Raw genomic sequence first — 12200 nt, forward strand, 5'->3', positions numbered from 1 at the left:
TCCTTCTTGACACCTCAACGCAGTCCTTCATTTCTGCAGTTGCCATCGAATTCTCTGCACTCGGTGCCTCAGAGGACGAGCACGAGTTTCCCAGGAAGGGCTGCATCAGGACGAATTCAAAACTCAGGAAAATTGTTCTGAAACACCTTCCATAAGGATGCTAGAATGGAATTGAAGAAGCAGGCGAGCGGCCACCACGGTCCACTAGCAGTCCTTAGGGTGCGCGCAGAAGCCGGGTGTTCTGCGGCTTCGTTCTTCGCCCTCGTACAAGCTACCGCTCTGACCGGCTCCCGGAGCAGGAGAAGCGGCTGCTTCGCGCACACAACAGCGGAGCGGCAGCCGTACGCTCCGAAGCGCAGCTTCTGCCGAAAGTCGCCGGCCACCGGCGCTTGGCTTCGGACAGTAGCCGAGAGCCGTAGTGTGCGTCTGCACTAAACTGCATCATAGCGAAAAGCTTTAGCAGTGTGTCTCGCAGGGAGATAGCTTAGGAGCGCAGCGCACTTATGCCTCCCTTGTCCAGAAACACGATTTTACTGCACACTCCAAAAACACTGCTCTTTCCAGGGCAAGATGCCAGATGCTCTTTGATGGCCGTGCTCCCTTCCTGCTCTTGCCCAGCTCGTTGTTTTAACGTGCACATGCCGTCCTGGCATTGAGTGCACAGTGAAAGCAATCGCAAAAGTCCAGCAGCTGCTGACTCCCAAACACAAAGGCTCTTGTCTACGTTCTTGCTTCTCGACACTTCAACGGAGTCCTTCATTTCTGCAGCTGCCATCGAGTTCTCTGCATCTCGAGCCTTCGGGGACGAGCACGAAATTCCCAGGAGCGGCTGCATCAGAACGAAGTCAAAAACCAGGAAAGTTTCTCGGAACACTTTCAATAAAGCATGCCAGCAGTGCATTGAAAAGGCAGGGAGCTTTAGTCACCGTCCTCTAGCATTGCCAAGGCTGTGCACACAATGTCGTCTCCCTGCGGCTTCGTTCTTCGCCCTCGTACAAGCTACCGCTCTGTCCGGCTCCCGGAGCAGGAGAAGCGGCTGCTTCGCGCACACAACAGCGGAGCGGCAGCCGTACGCTCCGAAGCGCTGCTTCCGCCGAAAGACGCCGGCCACCGGCGCTTGGCTTCGGACAGCTCCGGAGAGCCGTAGTGTGCGTCTGCACTAGACTGCATCCTAGCGAAAAGCTTTGGCAGTGTGTCTCGCAGGGAGATAGCTTAGGAGCGCAGCGCACTTATGCCTCCCTTGTCCAGAAACACGATTTTACTGCACACTCCAAAACAGTGCTCTTTTTAGGGCAATATATAAGCTGCTTTCTGACAGCCGTGATCTTTCGATTACTCTTGCCCAGCTCGTTGTTTTAACGTGCACGTGCCGTCCTGGCATTCAGTGCACAGTGAAAGCAATCGCAAAAGTCCAGCAGCTGCTGACTCCCAAACACAAGGCGCTGGATATATGCTTGCTTCTCGACTACTCAACGCAGTCCTTCATTTCTGCAGTTGCCATCGAATTCTCTGCACTCGGTGCCTCAGCGGACGAGCACGAGTTTCCCAGGAAGGGCTGCATCAGGACGAAGTCAAAACTCAGGAAAATTGTCCTGGAACACCTTCCATAAGGATGCTAGAATGGAATTGAAGAAGCAGGCGAGCGGCCACCACGGTCCACTAGCAGTCCTTAGGGTGCGCGCAGAAGCCCGGTGTTCTGCGGCTTCGTTCTTCGCCCTCGTACAAGCTACCGCTCTGTCCGGCTCCCGGAGCAGGAGAAGCGGCTGCTTCGCGCACACAACAGCGGAGCGGCAGCCGTACGCTCCGAAGCGCTGCTTCAGCCGAAAGACGCCGGCCACCGGCGCTTGGCTTCGGACAGCTCCGGAGAGCCGTAGTGTGCGTCTGCACTAGACTGCATCATAGCGAAAAGCTTTGGCAGTGTGTCTCGCAGGGAGATAGCTTAGGAGCGCAGCGCACTTATGCCTCCCTTGTCCAGAAACACGATTTTACTGCACACTCCAAAACAGTGCTCTTTTTTCGGGCAATATATAAGCTGCTTTCTGACAGCCGTGATCTTTCGATTACTCTTGCCCAGCTCGTTGTTTTAACGTGCACGTGCCGTCCTGGCATTGAGTGCACAGTGAAAGCAATCGCAAAAGTCCAGCAGCTGCTGACTCCCAAACACAAGGCGCTGGATATATGCTTGCTTCTCGACTACTCAACGCAGTCCTTCATTTCTGCAGTTGCCATCGAATTCTCTGCACTCGGTGCCTCAGAGGACGAGCACGAGTTTCCCAGGAAGGGCTGCATCAGGACTCATTCAAAACTCAGGAAAATTGTCCTGGAACACCTTCCATAAGGATGCTAGAATGGAATTGAAGAAGCAGGCGAGCGGCCACCACGGTCCACTAGCAGTCCTTAGGGTGCGCGCAGAAGCCGGGTGTTCTGCGGCTTCGTTCTTCGCCCTCGTACAAGCTACCGCTCTGTCCGGCTCCCGGAGCAGGAGAAGCGGCTGTTTCGCGCACACAACAGCGGAGCTGCAGCCGTACGCTCCGAAGCGCTGCTTCCGCCGAAAGACGCCGGCCACCGGCGCTTGGCTTCGGACAGTAGCCGAGAGCCGTAGTGTGCGTCTGCACTAAACTGCATCATAGCGAAAAGCTTTGGCAGTGTGTCTCGCAGGGAGATAGCTTAGGAGCGCAGCGCACTTATGCCTCCCTTGTCCAGAAACACGATTTTACTGCACACTCCAAAACAGTGCTCTTTTTAGGGCAATATATAAGCTGCTTTCTGACAGCCGTGATCTTTCGATTACTCTTGCCCAGCTCGTTGTTTTAACGTGCACATGCCGTCCTGGCATTGAGTGCACAGTGAAAGCAATCGCAAAAGTCCAGCAGCTGCTGACTCCCAAACACAAGGCGCTGGCTATGTTCTTCCTTCTTGACACCTCAACGCAGTCCTTCATTTCTGCAGTTGCCATCGAATTCTCTGCACTCGGTGCCTCAGAGGACGAGCACGAGTTTCCCAGGAAGGGCTGCATCAGGACGAATTCAAAACTCAGGAAAATTGTTCTGAAACACCTTCCATAAGGATGCTAGAATGGAATTGAAGAAGCAGGCGAGCGGCCACCACGGTCCACTAGCAGTCCTTAGGGTGCGCGCAGAAGCCGGGTGTTCTGCGGCTTCGTTCTTCACCCTCGTACAAGCTACCGCTCTCTCCGGCTCCCGGAGCAGGAGAAGCGGCTGCTTCGCGCACACAACAGCGGAGCGGCAGCCGTACGCTCCGAAGCGCTGCTTCAGCCGAAAGACGCCGGCCACCGGCACTTGGCTTCGGCAGCAGCCGAGAGCCGTAGTGTGCGTCTGCACTAAACTGCATCATAGCGAAAAGCTTTAGTAGTGTGTCTCGCAGGGAGATAGCTTAGGAGCGCAGCGCACTTATGCCTCCCTTGTCCAGAAACACGATTTTACTGCACACTCCAAAAACACTGCTCTTTCCAGGGCAAGATGCCAGATGCTCTTTGATGGCCGTGCTCCCTTCCTGCTCTTGCCCAGCTCGTTGTTTTAACGTGCACATGCCGTCCTGGCATTGAGTGCACAGTGAAAGCAATCGCAAAAGTCCAGCAGCTACTGACTCCCAAACACAAAGGCTCTTGTCTACGTTCTTGCTTCTCGACACTTCAACGGAGTCCTTCATTTCTGCAGCTGCCATCGAGTTCTCTGCATCTCGAGCCTTCGGGGACGAGCACGAAATTCCCAGGAGCGGCTGCATCAGAACGAAGTCAAAAACCAGGAAAGTTTCTCGGAACACTTTCAATAAAGCATGCCAGCAGTGCATTGAAAAGGCAGGGAGCTTTAGTCACCGTCCTCTAGCATTGCCAAAGCTGTGCACACAATGTCGTCTCCCTGCGGCTTCGTTCTTCGCCCTCGTACAAGCTACCGCTCTGTCCGGCTCCCGGAGCAGGAGAAGCGGCTGCTTCGCGCACACAACAGCCGTACGCTCCGAAGCGCTGCTTCCGCCGAAAGACGCCGGCCACCGGCGCTTGGCTTCGGACAGCTCCGGAGAGCCGTAGTGTGCGTCTGCACTAGACTGCATCCTAGCGAAAAGCTTTGGCAGTGTGTCTCGCAGGGAGATAGCTTAGGAGCGCAGCGCACTTATGCCTCCCTTGTCCAGAAACACGATTTTACTGCACACTCCAAAACAGTGCTCTTTTTAGGGCAATATATAAGCTGCTTTCTGACAGCCGTGATCTTTCGATTACTCTTGCCCAGCTCGTTGTTTTAACGTGCACGTGCCGTCCTGGCATTGAGTGCACAGTGAAAGCAATCGCAAAAGTCCAGCAGCTGCTGACTCCCAAACACAAGGCGCTGGATATATGCTTGCTTCTCGACTACTCAACGCAGTCCTTCATTTCTGCAGTTGCCATCGAATTCTCTGCACTCGGTGCCTCAGCGGACGAGCACGAGTTTCCCAGGAAGGGCTGCATCAGGACGAAGTCAAAACTCAGGAAAATTGTCCTGGAACACCTTCCATAAGGATGCTAGAATGGAATTGAAGAAGCAGGCGAGCGGCCACCACGGTCCACTAGCAGTCCTTAGGGTGCGCGCAGAAGCCCGGTGTTCTGCGGCTTCGTTCTTCGCCCTCGTACAAGCTACCGCTCTGTCCGGCTCCCGGAGCAGGAGAAGCGGCTGCTTCGCGCACACAACAGCGGAGCGGCAGCCGTACGCTCCGAAGCGCTGCTTCCGCCGAAAGATGCGGGCCACCGGCGCTTGGCTTCGGCAGCAGCCGAGAGCCGTAGTGTGCGTCTGCACTAAACTGCATCATAGCGAAAAGCTTTGGCAGTGTGTCTCGCAGGGAGATAGCTTAGGAGCGCAGCGCACTTATGCCTCCGTTGTCCAGAAACACGATTTTACTGCACACTCCAAAACAGTGCTCTGTTTAGGGCAATATATAAGCTGCTTTCTGACAGCCGTGATCTTTCGATTACTCTTGCCCAGCTCGTTGTTTTAACGTGCACATGCCGTCCTGGCATTCAGTGCACAATGAAAGCAATCGCAAAAGTCCAGCAGCTGCTGACTCCCAGACACAAGGCGCTGGCTATGTTCTTGCTTCTTGACACCTCAACGCAGTCCTTCATTTCTGCAGTTGCCATCGAGTTCTCTGCATCTCGAGCCTTCGGGGACGAGCACGAAATTCCCAGGAGCGGCTGCATCAGAACGAAGTCAAAAACCAGGAAAGTTTCTCGGAACACTTTCAATAAAGCATGCCAGCCGTGCATTGAAAAGGCAGGGAGCTTTAGTCACCGTCCTCTAGCAGTCGCAAGGCTGTGCACACAAATTGGTCTCGCTGCGGCTTCGTTCTTCGCCCTCGTACAAGCTACCGCTCTGTCCGGCTCCCGGAGCAGGAGAAGCGGCTGCTTCGCGCACACAACAGCGGAGCGGCAGCCGTACGCTACGAAGCGCTGCTTCAGCCGAAAGACGCCGGCCACCGGCGCTTGGCTTCGGACAGCTCCGGAGAGCCCTAGTGTGCGTCTGCACTAGACTGCATCATAGCGAAAAGCTTTGGCAGTGTGTCTCGCAGGGAGATAGCTTAGGAGCGCAGCGCACTTATGCCTCCCTTGTCCAGAAACACGATTTTACTGCACACTCCAAAACAGTGCTCTTTTTAGGGCAATATATAAGCTGCTTTCTGACAGCCGTGATCTTTCGATTACTCTTGCCCAGCTCGTTGTTTTAACGTGCACATGCCGTCCTGGCATTGAGTGCACAGTGAAAGCAATCGCAAAAGTCCAGCAGCTGCTGACTCCCAAACACAAGGCGCTGGCTATGTTCTTCCTTCTTGACACCTCAACGCAGTCCTTCATTTCTGCAGTTGCCATCGAGTTCTCTGCACTCGGTGCCTCAGAGGACGAGCACGAGTTTCCCAGGAAGGGCTGCATCAGGACGAATTCAAAACTCAGGAAAATTGTTCTGAAACACCTTCCATAAGGATGCTAGAATGGAATTGAAGAAGCAGGCGAGCGGCCACCACGGTCCACTAGCAGTCCTTAGGGTGCGCGCAGAAGCCGGGTGTTCTGCGGCTTCGTTCTTCGCCCTCGTACAAGCTACCGCTCTCTCCGGCTCCCGGAGCAGGAGAAGCGGCTGCTTCGCGCACACAACAGCGGAGCGGCAGCCGTACGCTCCGAAGCGCAGCTTCAGCCGAAAGATGCCGGCCACCGGCGCTTGGCTTCGGCAGCAGCCGAGAGCCGTAGTGTGCGTCTGCACTAGACTGCATCATAGCGAAAAGCTTTGGCAGTGTGTCTCGCAGGGAGATAGCTTAGGAGCGCAGCGCACTTATGCCTCCGTTGTCCAGAAACACGATTTTACTGCACACTCCAAAACAGTGCTCTGTTTAGGGCAATATATAAGCTGCTTTCTGACAGCCGTGATCTTTCGATTACTCTTGCCCAGCTCGTTGTTTTAACGTGCACATGCCGTCCTGGCATTGAGTGCACAGTGAAAGCAATCGCAAAAGTCCAGCAGCTGCTGACTCCCAGACACAAGGCGCTGGCTATGTTCTTCCTTCTTGACACCTCAACGCAGTCCTTCATTTCTGCAGTTGCCATCGAGTTCTCTGCACTCGGTGCCTCAGAGGACGAGCACGAGTTTCCCAGGAAGGGCTGCATCAGGAGGAATTCAAAACTCAGGAAAATTGTCCTGGAACACCTTCCATAAGGATGCTAGAAGGGAATTGAAGAGGAGGGCGAGCGGCCACCACGGTCCACTAGCAGTCCTTAGGGTTCGCGCAGAAGCCCGGTGCTCTGCGGCTTCGTTCTTCGCCCTCGTACAAGCTACCGCTCTGTCCGGCTCCCGGAGCAGGAGAAGCGGCTGCTTCGCGCACACAACAGCGGAGCGGCAGCCGTACGCTCCGAAGCGCTGCTTCCGCCGAAAGACGCCGGCCACCGGCGCTTGGCTTCGGACAACTCCGGAGAGCCGTAGTGTGCGTCTGCACTAGACTGCATCCTAGCGAAAAGCTTTGGCAGTGTGTCTCGCAGGGAGATAGCTTAGGAGCGCAGCGCACTTATGCCTCCCTTGTCCAGAAACACGATTTTACTGCACACTCCAAAACAGTGCTCTTTTTAGGGCAATATATAAGCTGCTTTCTGACAGCCGTGATCTTTCGATTACTCTTGCCCAGCTCGTTGTTTTAACGTGCACGTGCCGTCCTGGCATTGAGTGCACAGTGAAAGCAATCGCAAAAGTCCAGCAGCTGCTGACTCCCAAACACAAGGCGCTGGATATATGCTTGCTTCTCGACTACTCAACGCAGTCCTTCATTTCTGCAGTTGCCATCGAATTCTCTGCACTCGGTGCCTCAGCGGACGAGCACGAGTTTCCCAGGAAGGGCTGCATCAGGACGAAGTCAAAACTCAGGAAAATTGTCCTGGAACACCTTCCATAAGGATGCTAGAATGGAATTGAAGAAGCAGGCGAGCGGCCACCACGGTCCACTAGCAGTCCTTAGGGTGCGCGCAGAAGCCCGGTGTTCTGCGGCTTCGTTCTTCGCCCTCGTACAAGCTACCGCTCTGTCCGGCTCCCGGAGCAGGAGAAGCGGCTGCTTCGCGCACACAACAGCGGAGCGGCAGCCGTACGCTACGAAGCGCTGCTTCAGCCGAAAGACGCCGGCCACCGGCGCTTCGCTTCGGACAGCTCCGGAGAGCCGTAGTGTGCGTCTGCACTAGACTGCATCATAGCGAAAAGCTTTGGCAGTGTGTCTCGCAGGGAGATAGCTTAGGAGCGCAGCGCACTTATGCCTCCGTTGTCCAGAAACACGATTTTACTGCACACTCCAAAACAGTGCTCTTTTTAGGGCAATATATAAGCTGCTTTCTGACAGCCGTGATCTTTCGATTACTCTTGCCCAGCTCGTTGTTTTAACGTGCACATGCCGTCCTGGCATTGAGTGCACAGTGAAAGCAATCGCAAAAGTCCAGCAGCTGCTGACTCCCAAACACAAGGCGCTGGCTATGTTCTTCCTTCTTGACACCTCAACGCAGTCCTTCATTTCTGCAGTTGCCATCGAATTCTCTGCACTCGGTGCCTCAGAGGACGAGCACGAGTTTCCCAGGAAGGGCTGCATCAGGACGAATTCAAAACTCAGGAAAATTGTCCTGGAACACCTTCCATAAGGATGCTAGAATGGAATTGAAGAAGCAGGCGAGCGGCCACCACGGTCCACTAGCAGTCCTTAGGGTGCGCGCAGAAGCCCGGTGTTCTGCGGCTTCGTTCTTCGCCCTCGTACAAGCTACCGCTCTGTCCGGCTCCCGGAGCAGGAGAAGCGGCTGCTTCGCGCACACAACAGCGGAGCGGCAGCCGTACGCTCCGAAGCGCTGCTTCAGCCGAAAGATGCCGGCCACCGGCGCTTGGCTTCGGCAGCAGCCGAGAGCCGTAGTGTGCGTCTGCACTAGACTGCATCATAGCGAAAAGCTTTGGCAGTGTGTCTCGCAGGGAGATAGCTTAGGAGCGCAGCGCACTTATGCCTCCGTTGTCCAGAAACACGATTTTACTGCACACTCCAAAACAGTGCTCTGTTTAGGGCAATATATAAGCTGCTTTCTGACAGCCGTGATCTTTCGATTACTCTTGCCCAGCTCGTTGTTTTAACGTGCACATGCCGTCCTGGCATTGAGTGCACAGTGAAAGCAATCGCAAAAGTCCAGCAGCTGCTGACTCCCAGACACAAGGCGCTGGCTATGTTCTTGCTTCTTGACACCTCAACGCAGTCCTTCATTTCTGCAGTTGCCATCGAGTTCTCTGCACTCGGTGCCTCAGAGGACGAGCACGAGTTTCCCAGGAAGGGCTGCATCAGGACGAATTCAAAACTCAGGAAAATTGTCCTGGAACACCTTCCATAAGGATGCTAGAAGGGAATTGAAGAGGAGGGCGAGCGGCCACCACGGTCCACTAGCAGTCCTTAGGGTTCGCGCAGAAGCCCGGTGCTCTGCGGCTTCGTTCTTCGCCCTCGTACAAGCTACCGCTCTGTCCGGCTCCCGGAGCAGGAGAAGCGGCTGCTTCGCGCACACAACAGCGGAGCGGCAGCCGTACGCTCCGAAGCGCTGCTTCCGCCGAAAGACGCCGGCCACCGGCGCTTGGCTTCGGACAGTAGCCGAGAGCCGTAGTGTGCGTCTGCACTAAACTGCATCATAGCGAAAAGCTTTGGCAGTGTGTCTCGCAGGGAGATAGCTTAGGAGCGCAGCGCACTTATGCCTCCCTTGTCCAGAAACACGATTTTACTCTACACTCCAAAAACACTGCTCTTTCCAGGGCAAGATGCCAGATGCTCTTTGATGGCCGTGCTCCCTTCCTGCTCTTGCCCAGCTCGTTGTTTTAACGTGCACATGCCGTCCTGGCATTGAGTGCACAGTGAAAGCAATCGCAAAAGTCCAGCAGCTGCTGACTCCCAAACACAAAGGCTCTTGTCTACGTTCTTGCTTCTCGACACTTCAACGGAGTCCTTCATTTCTGCAGCTGCCATCGAGTTCTCTGCATCTCGAGCCTTCGGGGACGAGCACGAAATTCCCAGGAGCGGCTGCATCAGAACGAAGTCAAAAACCAGGAAAGTTTCTCGGAACACTTTCAATAAAGCATGCCAGCCGTGCATTGAAAAGGCAGGGAGCTTTAGTCACCGTCCTCTAGCATTGCCAAGGCTGTGCACACAATGTCGTCTCCCTGAGGCTTCGTTCTTCGCCCTCGTACAAGCTACCGCTCTGTCCGGCTCCCGGAGCAGGAGAAGCGGCTGCTTCGCGCACACAACAGCGGAGCGGCAGCCGTACGCTCCGAAGCGCTGCTTCCGCCGAAAGACGCCGGCCACCGGCGCTTGGCTTCGGACAGCTCCGGAGAGCCGTAGTGTGCGTCTGCACTAGACTGCATCCTAGCGAAAAGCTTTGGCAGTGTGTCTCGCAGGGAGATAGCTTAGGAGCGCAGCGCACTTATGCCTCCCTTGTCCAGAAACACGATTTTACTGCACACTCCAAAACAGTGCTCTTTTTAGGGCAATATATAAGCTGCTTTCTGACAGCCGTGATCTTTCGATTACTCTTGCCCAGCTCGTTGTTTTAACGTGCACATGCCGTCCTGGCATTGAGTGCACAGTGAAAGCAATCGCAAAAGTCCAGCAGCTGCTGACTCCCAAACACAAGGCGCTGGCTATGTTCTTCCTTCTTGACACCTCAACGCAGTCCTTCATTTCTGCAGTTGCCATCGAATTCTCTGCACTCGGTGCCTCAGAGGACGAGCACGAGTTTCCCAGGAAGGGCTGCATCAGGACGAATTCAAAACTCAGGAAAATTGTCCTGGAACACCTTCCATAAGGATGCTAGAATGGAATTGAAGAAGCAGGCGAGCGGCCACCACGGTCCACTAGCAGTCCTTAGGGTGCGCGCAGAAGCCCGGTGTTCTGCGGCTTCGTTCTTCGCCCTCGTACAAGCTACCGCTCTGTCCGGCTCCCGGAGCAGGAGAAGCGGCTGCTTCGCGCACACAACAGCGGAGCGGCAGCCGTACGCTCCGAAGCGCTGCTTCAGCCGAAAGATGCCGGCCACCGGCGCTTGGCTTCGGCAGCAGCCGAGAGCCGTAGTGTGCGTCTGCACTAGACTGCATCATAGCGAAAAGCTTTGGCAGTGTGTCTCGCAGGGAGATAGCTTAGGAGCGCAGCGCACTTATGCCTCCGTTGTCCAGAAACACGATTTTACTGCACACTCCAAAACAGTGCTCTGTTTAGGGCAATATATAAGCTGCTTTCTGACAGCCGTGATCTTTCGATTACTCTTGCCCAGCTCGTTGTTTTAACGTGCACATGCCGTCCTGGCATTGAGTGCACAGTGAAAGCAATCGCAAAAGTCCAGCAGCTGCTGACTCCCAGACACAAGGCGCTGGCTATGTTCTTGCTTCTTGACACCTCAACGCAGTCCTTCATTTCTGCAGTTGCCATCGAGTTCTCTGCACTCGGTGCCTCAGAGGACGAGCACGAGTTTCCCAGGAAGGGCTGCATCAGGAGGAATTCAAAACTCAGGAAAATTGTCCTGGAACACCTTCCATAAGGATGCTAGAAGGGAATTGAAGAGGAGGGCGAGCGGCCACCACGGTCCACTAGCAGTCCTTAGGGTTCGCGCAGAAGCCCGGTGCTCTGCGGCTTCGTTCTTCGCCCTCGTACAAGCTACCGCTCTGTCCGGCTCCCGGAGCAGGAGAAGCGGCTGCTTCGCGCACACAACAGCGGAGCGGCAGCCGTACGCTCCGAAGCGCTGCTTCCGCCGAAAGACGCCGGCCACCGGCGCTTGGCTTCGGACAGTAGCCGAGAGCCGTAGTGTGCGTCTGCACTAAACTGCATCATAGCGAAAAGCTTTGGCAGTGTGTCTCGCAGGGAGATAGCTTAGGAGCGCAGCGCACTTATGCCTCCCTTGTCCAGAAACACGATTTTACTCTACACTCCAAAAACACTGCTCTTTCCAGGGCAAGATGCCAGATGCTCTTTGATGGCCGTGCTCCCTTCCTGCTCTTGCCCAGCTCGTTGTTTTAACGTGCACATGCCGTCCTGGCATTGAGTGCACAGTGAAAGCAATCGCAAAAGTCCAGCAGCTGCTGACTCCCAAACACAAAGGCTCTTGTCTACGTTCTTGCTTCTCGACACTTCAACGGAGTCCTTCATTTCTGCAGCTGCCATCGAGTTCTCTGCATCTCGAGCCTTCGGGGACGAGCACGAAATTCCCAGGAGCGGCTGCATCAGAACGAAGTCAAAAACCAGGAAAGTTTCTCGGAACACTTTCAATAAAGCATGCCAGCCGTGCATTGAAAAGGCAGGGAGCTTTAGTCACCGTCCTCTAGCATTGCCAAGGCTGTGCACACAATGTCGTCTCCCTGAGGCTTCGTTCTTCGCCCTCGTACAAGCTACCGCTCTGTCCGGCTCCCGGAGCAGGAGAAGCGGCTGCTTCGCGCACACAACAGCGGAGCGGCAGCCGTACGCTCCGAAGCGCTGCTTCCGCCGAAAGACGCCGGCCACCGGCGCTTGGCTTCGGACAGCTCCGGAGAGCCGTAGTGTGCGTCTGCACTAGACTGCATCCTAGCGAAAAGCTTTGGCAGTGTGTCTCGCAGGGAGATAGCTTAGGAGCGCAGCGCACTTATGCCTCCCTTGTCCAGAAACACGATTTTACTGCACACTCCAAAACAGTGCTCTTTTTAGGGCAATATATAAGCTGC

The sequence above is a fragment of the Lonchura striata genome, chromosome 1A, assembly GCF_050655825.1.
Source record: "Lonchura striata isolate lonStrDom1 chromosome 1A, ASM5065582v1, whole genome shotgun sequence".
Lineage (NCBI taxonomy): Eukaryota > Metazoa > Chordata > Aves > Passeriformes > Estrildidae > Lonchura > Lonchura striata.